The following is a 16916-nucleotide window of genomic DNA, read 5'->3' as shown; positions in this document are numbered from 1 at the left end:
AACGCTCACTGTTCATCCAACCGATCGGCTTCAGTTAGCAGCAGTAGCGAAGGAATCGCTCGATCGAGTTCAGTTAACAGCCATCGATCTATCGCTCGGGTTCAGTAACGCGTAGCCTGCAGTGCAATCGCTCGGGTTCAGTTAGAGCCCAACGCCTCGCTCGGGGTCAGTTAGAGCCAACGCCTCGCACACACGTGCGTACGTGTATGAGAGAAACGCACATCGCTCGGCCCCCGACCTCCCACCGTAACCGGGAACTCCCCGAAATTTTCCTCCCCCTCGCTTCTACCACGGTTTTTTCCGTCATGGACGGCCCAAAGAATGTCATGCAGCTGCGTCTCTGGCCCGCGCAGGACGAAAAGCCCATTTTCTGTCATGATTTTTTGTCATAGAAGTAGGAGCCCACCACATCTATGATGATACCGGGTTTTGTCACAATTATCGTCATAGAAGTGTCATATGGATGACAGAAAAAAATTCGTTCGGCCCAAAATATCACGGATGTGTCTTTTTTTGTAGTGCAACCAGAGGTCTCACGACTTCGAGTACCCACTGACCACTAATTTATTACCATTTCTGTCCTTCATATACGCGCTGACGGGTGGGCCCTATGGTAGTGTGCGCTGCTGAATGTGGACCGTTTGACTAGTCAATTGATCGTGTCATCAACAAATTACGGAGCTGTATGGTGAGCCAGTGACCGTATGATCACCCTAAAATGTACTCCGTATTTTATTAACACAATACAGACTCAAACTACCATTTCGTTCTTTCATATACGGGCTGACAAGTGGGCCCCACGGTTACGCGCCCCGATGGTGCAACACTAGTTGCGCCACGTGGAACGTTTGACTGGTCAAATGATTGTGTCATCAACAAAATATGGAGTTGTACGGGTGAGCCAGTGACCGTATAATCATGACATGTATTTTTTTTTTAACACGGTACAGATGCAGGGGCTCATATATACGCGCAAGCACTCACCGCTATAAGCGCACACACGCAGACCCTACCCCTATGAGCACCTTCGAGAGAGTGGGCCAGCATATGATCTTGAGATTTTACGAAGTCACCATAGGTGCCTCGTAGTCGAGTGGAACGTCTCCTCCCACTGAACGCACATCACCGGAAAATACTGAAATTAACCCAGGATAAATGCGAGCACCTGGACTTTAACCCTGGTGGGCTCGAGAACCACTGTCCTCCTAACCATCCAACCACATGTTGGTTAGCACGACAAAATGTATGTGGTGACCGTGATGAGCTTATTCTGAAGTCCAGTGACCATATCGTGCTTTCGCTTCAATCAACAAAATACGGAGCACGCATCAAATGCAAAGTCCGTCAGTGTCATCAAGAAAATACGGAGACGTATCGTGAGCTAGATACCATATGATCACCACGAGAATGTATACGGTGACCGTAATGAGCATATTCTGAACTTCAGTGACCGTATAGTGCTTTAGCTTGAAATACAGTGACCGTCGTGCTTGAATGTGTCGTGGGCATGCATACTTTTAGAGGGCCGAGAGATAGTTTGTATGCGTACGTGAAAGTGGTGTAGAAAGAGGGGATGTCCGGTGGAGACAAGGAGAGATATGCCCTTCGTTTCTCTTTCCCGTGACTAATATTTTAGGAGAATATATAAACATTCACAATGCAGAACAAATATTTTTGGATGCACCATGCAATTAACTTTCATGTATAACATTGTACTATTGTATATGCTTATTTTCTTAGTGGCCGATTGCGTGTGTGGTGTGGTGGGCACATCATTTCTAGTTGTGGTGGGTCAACATGAGGACTCATGGGTCGGTTCCATACTGCGCCACATAGGTTGGATCGAGACGCGTTATACGAAGACCCATGTGGAGGACAAGGCGTACAACATGAAGCTAGCTACCAGAGTCGCGGAGGACTCTATCCCCACTGGTGATAAGCCGACTATATATGATTTGTAACCCTAGGCCCCCACTATGTTATAGAAGCTTGGGGGCTAGTTCGTCGATAGTATACACACACGCACAATGCCTGGTATTCACGTGTACTTTGTACACACCCCTATCACTAATATACAGTACCAGGAGTAGGCTTTTTCCTCAACTGCAAGGGTCCGAACTAGGGTAAAACCTTGCCTCGTATTACCATCCAGCCTAACAGTCAGGGATATCCTACCGAATGATATGATGGAATCATATCTGCCAACTACTAAGAGAGAGGTGTGTCTGGGGGGGGCAATGTGTGCGAGAGAGGCCTAAAGATAATGTGTGTGCGGGAGACACATAGGCACATATATGTGCGTATAGAGGGCTAGTAGAGACCGTGCGTGTGTATATATGCATGTGAGAGAAATAGTGTTTTCCAACTGAGATTAGTGAAAAGAGTGGTACATAGTAATCAGAAAGAGAGAGAGAGAGATACAGAGAGAGCATGTGCGTGAGACTCCCCGACACCCCGAGAGAGATTGTGAGCATGTGTGGAAGAGAAATGCCGATGCATATAAAGTGTGTGCACTTATACGGTGGATAGAGAGATATATAGCGCGTTTGTGAGAACGGGCCGAGGCATAGTGCATCTACGTGTAAAAGGCGGTTCTACGCATTAAATTAAAATATAAATGGCATTATTATTTTTGGATGAGATCATGAATTTTGCAAATTGCGTCTGGACGAAAATCGGTCTATCAGACACCCATACTCTATTGAATTCTAGCATGTGCATGTGTTTATTTCATATTATCGATCCATAGAGTGAGAGCGGTTTGAAATACAGGCAATGGATGCTTTTGCAATTCACATATAAACATTAATTAGTGCACTCCATGTTGTTAGTGTGAAGCACTTTATACATTTGTCACTTGCATGGATACATTCCAAATTGCTAGCTACGAAATAGAATACATGTCGAATTCAACATAAAGGGGGTTTCGAAGATTCGAATTCATAGGAAGTGCATTCATCTATTTGAACCCGAGATAATGGCATTTGTAAATCAGATGTAAAAGGGGGCATCAATCTTTGTTGTGCGTTTGAACATGCTATATATATTCATACGCATGTCTAACTTTTTTTTTGCAACCAAGGAGATTATATCTGGAACCATGCATGAACTGAGGTAAGTTGCATATTTTTTAATATATACTCGTGTACAATGTATATTCAAATGTACCACCTCCATTCCAAAATAATCGTAGCTTTAGGATTTTCAAGAGTAAAGATTTGTGAAGTTTGACAAATCCTGAATGTTCAATTCAAGAGAACCGAAATCGTTAATGCTTCTGCTCCCAAATATTGAACGAAGCGCCAAATAGGCCTCTGGTCACCCGAAACCGCGCGAGACTAATGTTTGGTAGTAGGAAATTACTGTCCTGACTCTAGCCCGTGTAGCCTATCGGCCCGATGTTCAAAGGTCTAAACCGGGGTAGGTTTGTAACTTCACCAAGACGCCAATCTCAACCGCCTCCGAGAAGCATTCATACGCCGTGGGCGCCTAAACACCCATGCGCTCGGCCGAAATCTATCCCGCCCACATTTGGGACACCTGAGATTACTGTCCTACCCCCAACCCGCAATATGTCCGAAATTTTAGATGGGGGCAAAGTTTGTAACTTTCCCCAAATTTCAAACAAGCATGTCCCAAACCGAAACATTGTTCCCCCTTAGTTCCCCGCCTCCCTCCGTTTCCCCATTCATACTCCGTGGGCGCCAAACGCCCTCTCCACCAGCCGCGAAACCCCAGCCTCCTCCGTCCTCCACCCCATAGCACACAATCCACCGCCGCCCTCCTCCATCACGCCGGAGCCGGTACCCCGATGTTGTCGTCCAATGCAACCACGACCGCAACGCCCTCAAGGACTTAGCAGCTGAAGCCGATGTAGAGCTGCCTCCAAGAAGCCGACGCCGACGTGCACCATACCAGAACTACTCCGACCACACCTGCGCCTCACTGTTGTCGCTCCACTGTCGCAACCGTCCACCGCACCGGAGCTGTTCCCGCTACGCCGTCGTTCGCCGCCTCGGATCTGCTTCCCCGCCGCCGACAGACGGCCACCGCACCACACTCAACAACTTGGCCATGGGTTCGTCCAAGGTTGCACCGTCCTCCACAACTTCTCGTTTCCAGCGAACCACAAGAAGATCATTGGAAAAACAAAAGAAGGACACAGCACTGCCAGCAGAAAGAGGTACTCCTCTTCCCTTATTCGTGCAAACCTTACGTCTCTGCTCACACCATATTCATCCCACGAAAGAAACTAGTTGAGCACTTCTTACTGCATCTTCTTCGTGATACTAAATGCACAAGGTTTCCTCCCTTTACTATTTCACCTTTGCTAGAGGTCAGTAGCCCGCCTGGATTTCAATTCAGGGTCAGTCGAACCACAATTAAAAGAAGTAGCACCCGCTTAGGCGCGCGGAGCACCTAGTCCGCCTGTTCGCTGGGGAAGCGGCGCATCGGTGTCTATCATAGGGGTGTGGGGCGCAGGAGCTGCTTGCGCCCGATCTGGAGGTCGGCGGGGCTTGAATGGATTGCCGGGGGCGGTGCCAAGCACGGCGGTGCGGTGAGGTCGAGGGGAGGGCGCAGGCAGGGGACTGGGCCGGTGGTCGCTGCCGTTTCGAGGAAGATCGTCAACACTGACTGGCTGGAGGTAGATGAAGGCGATCTGCCCGTTCTTTGTACATCGGACGGTGCAGAAAAAATGGACTGACCTATTTGTTTTCAGTCGAATGTTATTTTCATAGAATCCTATAGTAATTTAGTGTGCCATGCATGTTGTAGAGCTATCATATGTCTCCCGTCATTTATTTCTCACCGACTTGCTATCTGCTACCTTTACACTATACTAATTGTGCACACACTTCACCCATACTCACACTATTGTTTTTTTATGCATGGGTATTTCAGACTCTGACGCGGTGTTGATGAATGCTAAAAAGAAAAGACAGAAGTCGCTCCAGTGTAATTCGAAGATAAGCACTAAGCGTTTCAGCGCTCTAAAGGATGCAGTGTCAGCAGTTGGAGACAGTAAACGTAGCTCTGCAGTTGATGATCTCAATTGCCACACACAACCATCCCAGGTGCTTGCTTTAACTTCGCGCTGTCAAATGTGGTTGCATGTTGCATATGGCGTCTAGCTTGTATTGCTTCCAATTTGGTTAAATTGCATCTACTTACTTTACACATTATACCTTTGATAGTGACATGCCTTCCTGTTTTTGATACATACTACATATGTCTATTAACCATGTTCGTACATCAAACTAATGCTCTTTTGTATCCCTCGTCAATCACTTATGATGAGACAGTCACCCGGGTGGGTTACTGTGAGACGCCATACTCGTTTAAAGAGTGCAGTGTCATCCTCCCCACATGATTCTCAAGAAACAGCAAGGCTAAATGAAGATGGTCAACGTAGCTCTCTAGTTGATGACCGCAATTCCCCCACACCACCATCACAGGTGCTTGCTCTAACTTTGCAGTGTGATATGTGGTTGCATGTTGCATACGGTGTCTAGCTTGTAATGCTTCTAATTAGGGTAAATTGCATCTGCTTAGTTTACACATTATACCTGTGAATATGACATGCCTTCCTATTTTTGGTACACACTACATCTATGTGTTAACCTTGTTCTTACATGAAACTACCTCTCTTCTGTATCCTGCATCAATCACTTACGATGACTCACCTTTATTCGTTGCATATTGCATATTATTTCTAGCCTGTTGCCATGTATTGCTTCTAATTTGGTCAAATACATTTGTTAGGGCACCCTTTTAATTTAGCAGAGTGATATTGGTTTCATCTTTCATATGGTTTCTAGCTTGCATTGATTCTAACAAGTTCAAGCACCTTGTGCTTAGTTTACACTTTATACATCATACATGTCAATGTGTCACGCCGTCCTGTTTTTCATACATATTCCATCCTCCTATCATGTGGCTGCCTTACATGAAAGTAGTGTTCGTCAGTATCATGCATCAATGAGTTCTGAAGAGCAAATTTTATTCCTTTTTCTTGTGGGTTTGACTTGACAAGGCAAAATCAAGAAAGAGGAAGGAAAAGAGTAAGGAAGGCGATGATGGTGGTCCTCTGCAGCAACGTAAACGGAGCATCTGTACCGATTCTCCTTGTACTGATAGTGCATTACAAGGTCCAAGTCTCCGCTCCCCTACTCCACCATCGAAGGTGCTTGCTCTAACTTGGCAGTGTGATATCTGGTTGCATGTTGCATATGGCATTTAGCTTGTATTGCTCCTAATTAGTGTAACCTACATCTGCTTAGCTTACACATGATACGTGTGAATATGACACGCTTTCCTGTTTTTGGTACATACTATATCTGTCTATCACACCATGTTCTTACATGAAACTACTCTTCTTGTGTATCCTGCATCAGTCACTTATGATGGAACACCTTTAAGTTGGCAGTGTGATATTGGTTTGCGTCTTGAATATGATTTCTAGCATGTATTGCTTCTAGTTTGATGAACGCCACCTATGACGAGACAGTTTTAACTTGGAAGAGTGATATTGATTGCACCTTTCATATGGTGTCTAGTTTGCAGTGCTTCTAATTTGTTGAAGTGCCTTCTGCTTAGTTACCACATCATAGGTGTGAATATGTCAAGCCGTCCATTTTTTCGTACATATTCCATCCTCGTATCATGACTTTGCCTTTCATCAGAGTAGTGTTCGTCAGTATCATGCATGAATGAGTTCTGAAGAGCGAATTATATTCCTTTTTCTTGTCGGTTTGACCTCACAATGCAAAATCAATAAAGCTGAAGGAAATTGGCAAGGCATTGGATGATGGTGGTCCTTCCGAGCAACTGAAACGGAGGTTCTCTACAGATTCTACTCCGCCATCCTCCCAACAAGATTCGCAAGACAACGCAAGGCTAGACAGTCAATGTAGCTATGTAGATGATGAGCACATCTCCCCTACTCCACCATCACAGGTGCTTGCTCTAACTTGGCACTATTATATGTGGTTGCATGTTGCGTATGATGTCTAGCTTGTATTGCTTCTAACTTTGTTGAATTGCATCTGCTTACTTTACACATAATGCCTGTGAATATGACACGTGTTCCTGTTTCTAGAACATACGTGTACATGATGAGCACATCTCCCCTACTCCACCATCACAGGTGCTTGCTCTAACTTGGAACTGTTATATGTGGTTGCGTTTTCCGTATGATGTGTAGTTTGTATTGCTTCTGATTATGTTGAATTGCATCTGCGTAGATTACAACTTATACCTGCAACGATCACTTACCCATAAGACACATTTAATTTGGGACTGTGATGTAGGTTGCATCTTGCATTGTCTTCTAGCTTGTACTGCTTCTAATTTCTTGAAATGGCACTTACGACGAGACACTTTTTACCTGATAGAGTGATATTGGTTGCATGTTCATATGGTGCCTAGCTTTCATTTCTTCTAATTTTGTTGAAATGCCTTCCGCTTACTGTTTTTTCATACATATTCCATCCTCCTATCGTACGTGTGAATATGAAACGCTGTCTTTTTTTGTATATATTCCATCCTCCTATCCTGCGCTTGCCTTACATCAAAGTAGTGTTCGTCTGTATCATGCATCAACCAGTTATGCAGAGCTAATTTTATTCATCTTCTTGTGGTTTTGACTTCATAAGGCAATATCAGAAAATAGGAAGGAAAAGAGTAAGTTAGGGGATGTTGGTGGTCCTCCGCACCGACGCAAACAGAGACTCTAGATTTGCCACTGCTACTGCTAATGAAGTTGAAGTCCCAAATCTACATGATGAGTTCATCTCCCGTACTCCATCGCAGGTGCTTGCTCTAAGTTGACAGTGTGATAATTGGTTTCATGTTGCATATGTTGTCTAGCCTGTATTTCTTCTATTTTGATTAAATTGCACCTGCTGAGTTCATACGTTATACATGTGCATATGACATGGCGTTCTGTGTCTAGAATACACTGCATCTATCTATCATACCATGTTCTTACATCAAAGTACTGCTGTTGTGTATCCCGCATCAGTCACTCATGATTGGACACTTTTAACATGGCAGTTTGATAGTGGTTGCATCTTGCATTGATTTCTACGTTGTACCGCTTCTAATTTTTCGAACTGACACTTATGACAAGACACTTTTAACTTGGCAGAGTAATATTGGTTGCATCTTTCATATGGTTTCTAGCTTGCATCACTTTTATTTTCTTGAAAATCCTTCTGCTTAGTTTACACATCGTAGCTGTGAATATGTCATGCCGTCCTGTTTTCCTTACATATTCCATCCTCATACTGTTGTCTTACATCAAAGTATTGCTTGTATGTATCATGCATCAATGAGTTCTGAAGGGCGATTTTATTCTTTTGTGTTGTGGGTACGGCTTGACATGGCAAAGTCAAAAAAGAGCAAGGAAAATAATATAGTAGGGAGTGGTGTTACTCGTCGGGTGAAACGGAAAAGGATCGGCCGTCCAGATTCTGCTGGTACCTATAGTGCAGTAGAAGGTCCAAGTCCACCAGCTAAATCTACAAACACAGTATCACCTGCTCCACCAGCTGCAGCATCCGCTTCAACTGTACCAACATCTCAACGAGTTACTCGTTCGTTTGCTCCGGAACTGGCCAGTTCCCAAGCTGCCTTCACACCTAACACTACTTCCAAAGCACTGCTGACACAACAGGACTTGGCAAGATCAGATGAACCTCATGAGCATCAACACCAAGAAGGTACCTGACCGAGTCAAGTTGCAGTTGCATGCTCCTTTATATGTACTCTCACAGTTTGATGTACACTAACACTTTTCATATTCGTTGTTGAACTAGCACCACGACGCAAGCGGAAATAGACATCGGGGATAATTCTTGACAGATTAACAAAATCTAAAGGAGGAAGAATGGAGATCCATTTTGAGGCAGGTTTAAAAAGGCCACGTGATGCTACAGAGTCAGCCAAGTTAGTATCAGAGGCAGCCGTTGCCGTTAGGTGTCATGCACGTATCCTCCCAACGTGGATCCAGTACAGGAATGAGAAAGACAATACCTAGTTTAACACCTTCCTTGACCATTTATCATAAGTAATGTTATTCATCGCAATTAGTAATATTGTCTTGCTCTGTCCCATACTTTCTAGCTTCCTCCTAATAAGACTCACATTCTTTTTTCAACAGATGAGGTTCAAGTTGGATCCGAAAGATGATGCAACTAAACAAGCATGCACTCATGTTTTTCAGTCTGCTCTGCGACAGTATCGGTACCACCTTAGAAAATCTCACTTTGAAGGCAAGGCTAACAATGAAATCGCCCAAACATCTCCAGTGGAATATATTACAGATGAAGACTAGACAGCCCTCGTTAAACACTGGTCTGATCCAAAGTATCAGGTAGGCTATATGTATTTGATCAGACCACATATTGAACTTGTATTTATGTATGTGCCTTACAAGTGTATCTTCTTCTAGGCTAACTGTTTGAAGAACAAGACCAACCATTCTAAAGTGAAATTCCAACAGACAAGAGGATCTCGTAGCTATATTGCACACTGCGAGGCTCTTGTAAATAGCTGCTACTTCCTTCTTTTTTCTGTGCCATATTATCGTATCTATATTGACTTGTTCCAAATACAGAGGAAAGCCTGTCCGGACCAAAAAGAACCTGAACCGAATGCAGTGCAAATCTTCAAGGATTGCCACACCAGCAAGATGAAGGGCATGAGCACACCAGTTCAAGCCGCTGTTGTAAGTCCTTACTCATCCTGCCTTTGAACTGATTGGTACTGTGATGTGTTCATTTAACTACTTGGTTTGCAGCCAATGTCAGTTACTCTGTTCACTTTTATACACGGTTGTCTTAACGTATCATTTCACCTTACATGGTTTAAAAGAGATGAAGGATATTCTTTTGGTCTTGATCTGTATTCTAGTTGTTATGTTCGCGTGCGTACACAATGATAAAATAGCATGTTTGTTTTATATCTGTTTGCCCATGATATGAATGATGTCATACTATGTTCATCCTACTTTAAACCATGTCTCTTTATCCTTAGATGTCAACGAATGTGAGGAAATAGACAATACAGTAGGCATGCTACATGGACATATGTTCCGAAAGTGATTTTATTATGTAGTTGGCACTACAATACATGCTAATGTATTACAGTAGTTCACCAAAATAAGTTATGTATAAAAGTGTAACCTACTTTGTTTGTTTTTGTCTCATTAGTAACTTATCTGGTACACTAATCTACAAGTTCAAACTTTCAGGAAGCTATGGAAAAAATGATTGAACAGCCACAACCACCTGAAGGTGACGAGGCTACCACAGGCACAATGTCACATCTTGTTGCAGTGCGTCGGTATCTCTCCACTAACAGTGCAAAAAGCACCTTCATGCGTAATTCTGGGTTGGTTGTCAAGGTAACCTCGTCCAAATCGCCTACTGAACAAAATCTTCCTGCTAGACAGAGTGATATATCTGTGCTCCAGACACAAGTCCAATCCCTAATGGACGTCGTTTTGGAAACAAGAATAGTGGTTGACAAATGTCATCAAGATATGAATGGTTTTGAAACCAGACTATCAGACATTCGCTTCGTTGTTCAAGAGCAATGGCGGAAAAAAGGTGAAGATCGTGCTGCTCCATCAGATTCTACAGCCTGAAACATTAGCACTCAGGTCAAATGATCTGTGCTTCTATACATCTGATGGTGCTTTTATCTGCAAGGACTGTAAACTTTATGCCAACAGGCCTTTTGTTGTGATACAGCATTTATGCTGCTGCCAAAGGCTGCAATAATTACAACGCTATTTTTGTATAGTGTAGGTTTATCTAGTAATGTATTCGGCCGAAAGCTTCGTAGGAGCCCAACATGCCAACATTCGTCGGGCCCATTCCAATTGGGCTAAAAATGATTATGGGCCGAAATTTGCATGTAGCCCACTAAACATATCTGGGCCTAAATCAGCATAAGATTTCATATTTTTCTGGTAGGCCTGTGCCCATAGTGGGCCTTTAACAGGCCTAAACATAATTTGGCCCCTCAGTAACAATAGGCCGTTTACAGGTGTAAATATCTCGAGCCCATAAAAAACATGGGCCTTTAAAAGACCGAAAGTGAGATTGGGCCCATTTACGATGCGGATCTTTCACAGGCCGAAATTCGGACGGGTCGTAAATGCGCCGACTTAATACACGGGCCTTTAACAGGCCGGAAGTTCGGTCGGGCTAGATTATCGTCATTTTTATATGGGCCGTTAATGGGCCCGATGTGACGTCGGGCCACATATGGCCCATGGATTTCGTCCGACGTTAACAGGCCGAAAATCACAACAGGCCGAAAGTGGCCCAAATCTATAGTGGGCCGCTAACAGGCCGAATGTCAGACATGGCCGAATATGACCCAAATCCTTCACGGTCGTTTATGGCCGAAAGTTTCAATGGCCTGTAAATGGGCCCAAATGAAGCAGGACCTTTAACACGCCGGAAATACATCGGGCCGTAAGCCCATATACTTAGCGGACTGTTAACGGGCCAGAAGTGATCATGGGCCGCGATGATGACAAGTTTAGGACAGGCCGTTGATGGGCCGATTTGACACTAGCCGTACGGGCCTTAACTGAGAATGTTGGGCCTTTATCTGGGCCGGCCCATTATGGTCCGCAAAATCTCCCGGGCCTTTAGCTGGGCCGGACCATTATGGCCCGCAAAATCTCGTGGGCCTTTAGCTGGGCCGGCCCATTATGATACGAAAAATCTTGTGGGCCTTTTGCTGGTGGCCCATTATGGACCGCAAAATCTTGTGGGCCTTTAGTTGGGCCAGCCCATTTAAACTTTATGGGCCACTTTTGGGTCGGTCCACGTGTCAGCATATCATAGGCGCATCTCGCCCATTGGATGAGTGACACCTGTGCCAACGCGGAGCTGACATGTGTTTCCATCAGCCAATCAAAATTTTACACGTGGAAAATCCCCATTGGTCCGGGCTGTTAACGGGTTATCGGATCCAAAACCGGACCCGATAGCTTAACGGCGTTCCGTTACAGTGGATGCCATGTGTCGGTCACCCTTGACGAAAGCACTTCTGTGACGCGCGATTTATTGTCATAGAAGTGGACACTTCCGTGATGATAATTTTTGTAATGTCATGGAACACTTCTACGACAGCACAGGTATGATTATCTTGATTCTGTCATAAATTTTTCATGGATGTACATGCATGACAGAAAACGTGACCTACTGTGACAAACATGTATCATCACGGAAGTGTATTTTTTTTGTAGTGTCTTACGGTGCTAGATCCCAGTAACAGAAGGGGAACCGAAACGTATGTGTCGTTGCTACTAAGGATAAAATGATGGGGTCTATCTCTACATAGATAGATCTTGTCTACATCATGTCATCGTTCTTATAGCATTACTCCGTTTTTTCATGAACTTAATACACTAGATGCATGCTGGATAGCGGTCGATGTGTGGAGTAATAGTAGTAGATGCAGGCCGGAGTCGGTCTACTAATCTTGGACGTGATGCCTATGTAATGATCATTGCCTGGATATCGTCATGATTATTTGAAGTTCTATCAATTGCCCAACAGTAATTTGTTCACCCACCGTTTGCTATTTTCCTCGAGAGAAGCCACTAGTGAAACCTACGGCCCCGGGTCTCTTTCTCATATATTTGCCTTTGCGATCTACTTTTCTTTTGCATTTATTTTTAGATCTATTAAACCAAAAATACAAAAATACCTTGCTGCAATTCATTCTTATTTATTTTATTTGGTGTTTGATCTATCAATCTACTACAATTTATCTCACGTCTGTTTTGCCTATCTTGAGGCGCCGTACCCAGAAGGGATTGACAACCCCTTTTACACGTCGGGTTGCGAGGATTTGTTATCTGTGTGCAGGGGTTGTTTACATTGTGTTGCTTGGTTCTCCTACTGGTTCGATAACCTTGGTTTCATATCTGAGGGAAATACCTACCGCCACTGTGCTGCATCATCCCTTGCTCTTTGGGGAAATACTGACGTAGCTTCAAGCGACATCAGTATGTTACTTGCCCAAGATTCGATCGTCGGTATCCTCATACCTAGTTCAATCTCGTTACCGGCAAGTCTCTTTACTCGTTCTGTAATGCATCATCCCGCAACTAACTCATTAGTCGCATTGCTTGCAAGGCTTATTATGATGTGCATTACCGAGAGGGCCCAGAGATACCTCTCCGATACTTGGAGTGACAAATCCTAATCTCGATCTATGCCAACCCAACAAACACCTTCGGAGATACCTGTAGAGCATCTTTATAATCACCCAGTTACTTTGTGACGTTTGATAGCACACAAGTTATTCCTCCGGTATTCGGGAGTTGCATAATATCATAGTCAAAGGAATATGTATAAGTCATGAAGAAAGCAATAGCAATAAAACTTAACGATCATTATGCTAAGCTAACGGATGGGTATTGTCCATCACATTATTCTCCTAATGATGTGATCCCGTTCATCAAATGACAACACATGTCTATGGTTAGGAAACTTAACCATCTTTGATTTAACGAGCTAGTCTAGTAGAAGCTTACTAGGGACACGGTGTTTTGTCTATGTATCCACACATGTATCAAGTTTCCGGTTAATACAATTCTAGCATGAATAATAAACATTTATCATGATATAAGGAAATATAAAATAACAACTTTATTATTGCCTCTAGGGCATATTTCCTTCAATATGTCATTGCCAAAGATCCACGCTTTGACCCTTTCTACGTATGGGGCAATGAGATATTCATGAACCAGCATCAAGTGAGGAAACTGATAAAGATTTTTTTAAATGGTTCAAAAGATGTCAATCGAACTATTTGTTTACACTTTATGCAAGACAATAGTGAACTGCGGGATGGTAAGTAAGAACTCTGTAGCCTTCTTTTTACTGCCTGTAATGAGTAGTGTTAGATGACAATGTCTGAATCTTTTTCCTTTGCAGTGGATCCTGAAGCAGTTTACTCAAGATTACCTCTCAAACTACATGATTGGCGGTCGGCCATCCCAAGGGGTTGGACTAGAGTCGTGCGTGCCTTCTGCATAAGGAGAGCACAATAGGGCCATTCCGCTTCACCTTGTTCAGCAACCAGAATGTCTCTCACCTCTTTTTTACCATCTGTAATAGTACAAGTATACAACCCAGGTTCATCATTCTTTATTTGGTGCTTATGTAATTCTTGAACATATGTATCTGTGAATCGAATAATGCATTGGTTGTTTGAACCTAATGGATATGAATAAAGCTATAGCTTACTTTCAAATTCAAATTAGGTACAACTTTAAATAGCAGCAATTAAATTAGGGTGAAATTATGGTCTGCATGTCATTACGGCACGCACGGTCTATAAAGCACAACGTGTGCGATATACATCATTAGCCGACACGGTTCATGGAGAGAAAACGTGTGTAACTATACACACAGTTGCCGTTTGCAAAGTGTGTGATGTCAGACAATATCACAAACGGCGCGGGAAAACTAAATGTGTGTGATTGTCGACCTATCGTACACGGTTTACACTCATGAACTGTTTGTGATGTGCCAGGCACCGTAAACGTAGAGCTAGTTTGGTACGTGCCTGGAATGTGCCTGGACTGCGTCTGGTTTTAGGTAAAACCACAGAACTCCGATTGCGATGGCAATGCGAGCACAAACGAGTAGCAAGGATGAGGCGTTTGGGATATTCGAGATATCAGAAACAATTTTATAGGGAATACGGTATGCATCAAGGCTCCCTATCACCGACGGTTTCTGGGTCGTGTGGGAAGGACCACCCCTATCGCAGTCACTCACTTGGCGACGGTTCAAAACACCATCGCGAAATGGGGTTAAAAACCGTTTGTATAGCACCTCGTTGTACCAGTGTGAATGTCTCCCTCTCGACTGCAACTAGCCTGGTGTTTTTGTCGCAGGGCGGTGGGAGAAGAGGGCAATTGCATGTTGTCCGACAATGGGCTTGCAACTGCAAGTGTCGCACTCGAGTGCAACTTCATGTCCATACACCCCGACCGCAACAAACCTTTTATTATGGTGGGCGGCGGCAGAGGCGGGTAGTTAGATGTCCGGCACTAGGCTTGCAACTGCAAGCCTCGCCCTCGACTGCAACTGCATGCCTACACACTCGACTGCAACTGACCCCTTTTTTGCAAATAAGCGGCGAGAGAGGTGGGCAATTGCATGTCCAACACTAGGCATGCAACTGCAAGTGTCACCCGACTGCAACTTCATGTCTCCCAACATGACTGCACCTGCAAGTATCGCCCTCAAATGCAATTTCATGCCTCCGTCCTGACTGCAATTGGCCTTGCTTTTTTGTTTGAGGGCGGAGGGAGAGAGGGGCAGTTGCATGCCAGACACTAGGCTTGTAACTCAAATGTTTCCCTCGACTGCAACCGCATGTTCACACACCCAACTGCAACCAACCTTTTGTTTAGTCGATGGGCGGCGCGAGGGGGGCAGTTGTATGTCCAGCACTAGGCTTGCAACTCCATGTGTTTCCCTCGACTGCAATTGCACGCCTCCCTCCGAACTGCAACTGTCCTTTGTGTTTTTGTTGGAGAGAAGAGGAGGGGGTAGTTGCATGCCCGACACTAGGCATGCAATTGCAAGTGTTGCCCCACACTGCAACTGCATGTCTTCAACGCGACTGCAACTTTGTGGTGTTTTGTCGGGAGGGGGAAGTTGCATGTCTGACACTTGGCATGCAACTGCATGTGTCGCCCACGACTGCAACTCCGTGGTATTTTGTCGGGAGATGGACAATTGCATGCCTGCCACTAGACCTGCAACTGAAAGTGTCGCCTCAGGCTACAACTGCATGCCGCCATGATGCCAGCTGACTGAGAGCTATTTTTAAGTCTCAATCGACCGTGGAGTTTTTCTCGCTTTTGGCGTAGCAGGCCTCCCTTTGGGAGGCCCGCGCGACGGGCTATTAGCTCAGTGGTAGAGCGCGCCCCTGATAATTGCGTCGTTGTGCCTGGGCTGTGAGGGCTCTCAGCCATATCCACATCCTATTATTAGTTTATTTATTTTATATTTAATATTTTAATTTTTGGTGCTTTTTTTCTCTGAAAAGAGACGTTTGGATTTTTTTTTAAACATGCCACACCAACCTAGTTGCACGTCCGCATCGCATGTGAAACAGCATATGATGAGCTCCCTTATTTTTGTTAGTACCATTTTTCAATTTGTGGATGATAGAGAAATTACAAACAGACGAGTAAAACAATGCCCAACTCAACCCAATGCAATAAAGAAAATGCAAGCTAAAAACCATCGCTAATTAACATTGAACATTTTTCTAATAGCATGATGAATATTTGTAAATAATATTGAACATTTTCTAATGGCATGTTAGATATTTTTCAAATACACGACGAGTATTTATGAAAATGCACAAACACATTTTATAAAAAAATTGACTAATGCTTGGAATTTTTAGAAACAAAATATGAAAATGTAAATAAAAATGAAAAAGAAATCCGGACAAAACGAAAGAAATAGCATGTTAAGAAAATTATAGGAACAACAACTAATATAGCTGGCCGGTGCACCACACAGCTAATATATTCGAACAATAGCTAAAAATTTCAGTGAAAATGCTCTAACAATAGCTAAAGCTTACATAATCAACGAGCAGCAGCGCCAAACAGAAAAACTGCCCAAAATATCTGACCCGGCACTACTCAGAAAACGCACAAAGCAAAGACAAAAGAAGGGCCAGCCCAGAAAGCCACAAGAGGCAACGACGGGGATATGGGCTGGACATAAACAAAAAAAAAAGTAAACAGGTGGCCTCATCCGACTAAGCCGACTGAGACTCTCGATTTTGATTTCATTTCTCAAAAAAAAAAAGACTCTCGATTTAAAAAAAAACCGACTGAGATCTAG

The sequence above is a fragment of the Triticum aestivum genome, chromosome 2D, assembly GCF_018294505.1.
Source record: "Triticum aestivum cultivar Chinese Spring chromosome 2D, IWGSC CS RefSeq v2.1, whole genome shotgun sequence".
NCBI classification, from domain to species: domain Eukaryota; kingdom Viridiplantae; phylum Streptophyta; class Magnoliopsida; order Poales; family Poaceae; genus Triticum; species Triticum aestivum.
Note: the sequence above shows the minus strand (reverse complement) of the source record.